Genomic DNA, 3,135 nt, shown 5'->3' on the forward strand with positions numbered 1-3,135 from the left:
AAAGATAACCATAATATATATTATATAATCGATCTCATTCACATAAAAAAGAAGCTATATATATCTTTTGAATATAATCAACAAAACTACCTGGTTTTTTATTACTATAATGTGTTTGCTCCATCAATTGATGACTATAATAACGATATATATTATAGTCTTCTTCTTCCTGATCATCTCTTTCAAGTTTGGCCTTCATGACGACTTTCTCTTGTAACAATTATCGGCCGCATTTGGTAGGCACGTTGAGATCTAGTTAAACACCAGTATTTGGCAGCATATACATCGATCAATTGCATGAGTTTTTAGCTCCGATCCCACATCAACAACTTAATTTGTTCCAAATAAAATCAATTTAGGCCTCAGATATCATCGTTAATATATTGGTTTTGTTATATAATTAATCCATGAATAATCGCATTCTTAAACCCAAAATCGATTTGCATGCTTATGTTCCCATGCCAGAAAAATATTACATGCAAGTGGCGCGCACTATTATATAAATTATATAAGTTTCTTGATTGAATTATATTAATACAAAACAAGAGGGTCCAAGAAAACAACCGGAGATGATCAGATTTCTTGCGAAGATCAAATTAACTTAATTACTAGAGCAAGTAATTAAGGAAAAAATATCTCAATCTGTTTATATATACATATATATAGGCAATGGGTATATATGTTCAGGATTCGAGTCCTAGTACGTTTGTAATTAAGAAACCAAAAGCGACGGCGGCGGCAGTGCTCCCATGTGTACCATAAATCTTGCATTTTAAGAGTGAAAAAATAAAATATGAGCATACTATATTAATTATCTTTAAGAACATTAAAATACATTATTTCATAACTATCCATTCATATCCAATATCTCACTAAACTTCCCACTCACTCCATATTTTGCTTAAAAAAAATATACATATAAAAAAACTTTTATTTTACACATGCAAGGCGTGTACATTTTTCACTGGTATATAATAGAATATAGATAGATATAGATATAGATTTAACCCATGTCTTGTGTTAAAAAATATTGCTTGAAGATATGTTTTGTTCTTTGGCAATTAAAATACTGTCATTGATTTAATTAGTAAGTTGAAAGGCGACAATGGATCGTGTATATTGATCGCAATTTAATATCCAACTTACAAAAGATTATATCTTTATCTAAAAACGTGAAAAATAAAAATCAAACAAAAATTTAGATATAATAAAGTATAGATAGATATTTATTTAACTAGGTCTTGTGTTAATAAATTTTGCTTGAAGATATGTTTTGTAATTCGTTGGTAATTAAAATAGTGCGATTGATTCAAATAATTTTATAGTCGATATAATGGATCGTGTATATTTAAACTTATTAAAAAGAGCCTATAAGTTTTTAGAGCTTAAAAATTGTTTTATGAGCTTATAAGTTGTTAGAACTTATTTTAAAAATAAGTTGTTAAATTGTTTTTGTAAACTTATTTTAATATTTTTTTATCGTCAAAATTACCAAAAAAGATATAATTCTATAAAAATAATGTTTCGAGTTATACATATACAAAAAGTTTTAGAATAAACCTATATTAAAAAATATATATTTTTTAATATTTTACTTTAGAAAAATTTATGTGATTTGAAATTTTTTTAAAATAATATTTAATATTTAATGGATGGAGGATATGATGGAGATTTATTAAAATATTCAAGGATATTTTAGAGAGATGGAATGTTAAAATAAGATTTTTTTGAAAAAAGTACACCCCCTTACTTTTTTAAAAACAACTTATAAGCTGTTAAACAACTTATTTTGACAGCTTATAAGCTGTTTTTAAAATTTTTTACCAAACAAATTCCAATCACCCACATAAGATTATATTTTTATCTAAAATTTGCATCTTTTAAATATATATATATATATATATATATATATATATAAATTAATTAATGAATCAAAAAGTAGTATTTTTTTTTTTGTATAAAAAGTACACAAAAACTCATGTGAGACGTAAAAGGAATAATTGATCAATTGAAAAGTCTATCGTAAATTCGTGTAAGAGTTAGTGTTGCTTATGGTGTTGACATGCAACGACACTTATGGTTTTTTTTAAACAAGAAAAAAAAAAATTTGAGAAGCACCTGAGTTTCGTTGTAGAAAAATCTCGACCAACGTACTTTAGAAGAGAAGTTTCCCGTGGATATGTTATATCATAATATGGTCCCAACTAGGGATGCAACTAACTAAACCGGTTCGTGAGCTTTAAGAGTTAGTGTCACTCATTGACCTCTTTATTTGTTTTCTAGGGTAAACCGGTATTTTTGAAATTGGAGTCTAGCACAAATATATTGTTGCTTGTGGAACAGTTTTTGATGTCAATGGACCTAGTAAATTACTACATGGCGTTCCATTTCCATTGAATTGCATGCGTGTATCCATTGATGAAGCACTACAAAAATCAACACGTTTGCTGGTTCCGATTCCCCATGCACGAATATGAACTTGTGTTGATGATGTCGTGGGAACACATGTGGCTTGGCCAACACACTTGATAGTCTTGCAACACGAGGTACATGTGCACTTATATTTCTGTGTAAATTGTGATGAATTCTTTAGTACACTTACTTAACATGTTTACAATTACATTAATTAAAAGCGTCAAAGGAAGAAAACTACCCTTGCAAAAGAGAACCATCCATTGGCTTCAAGTGTGCCAAGATCATTGCGCATGTTGTATTCTTATTTTAAGCATGTTCTTCGTGATGACAAGAAATTACCACTGCCTTCAGATCATGGGGTATTTGAAGATGATTAGAGTTGAATTTTCACATTAACGACATCACTCCTTTATCACTTCGAGCCACTTTCAGGAAATTGTGTAGTTGCCTACACGTGGTAAGTCTTTCTGCAACTTAAATTTTTTTTGTAGCTTAGTATTACTGTATAAGATGTATAACTTTATTGTTATCACATTCAGTATAATGATTTTTGTTTATTTGAAATGATAGGCATCTTTACAAAAGGCGGGTGAAAGAACAGAGATAAATTCATATTTGTAAATCCACACACCATCTCAAGTTTGCAAAAAAATATACAAGACAAAACAGGTAAAATTGAACGGTTGAATCTGAGAGAGAGTGTTTTAGCAGATAGATTGA

Source organism: Henckelia pumila, chromosome 2 (assembly GCF_033568475.1).
Source record: "Henckelia pumila isolate YLH828 chromosome 2, ASM3356847v2, whole genome shotgun sequence".
Lineage (NCBI taxonomy): Eukaryota > Viridiplantae > Streptophyta > Magnoliopsida > Lamiales > Gesneriaceae > Henckelia > Henckelia pumila.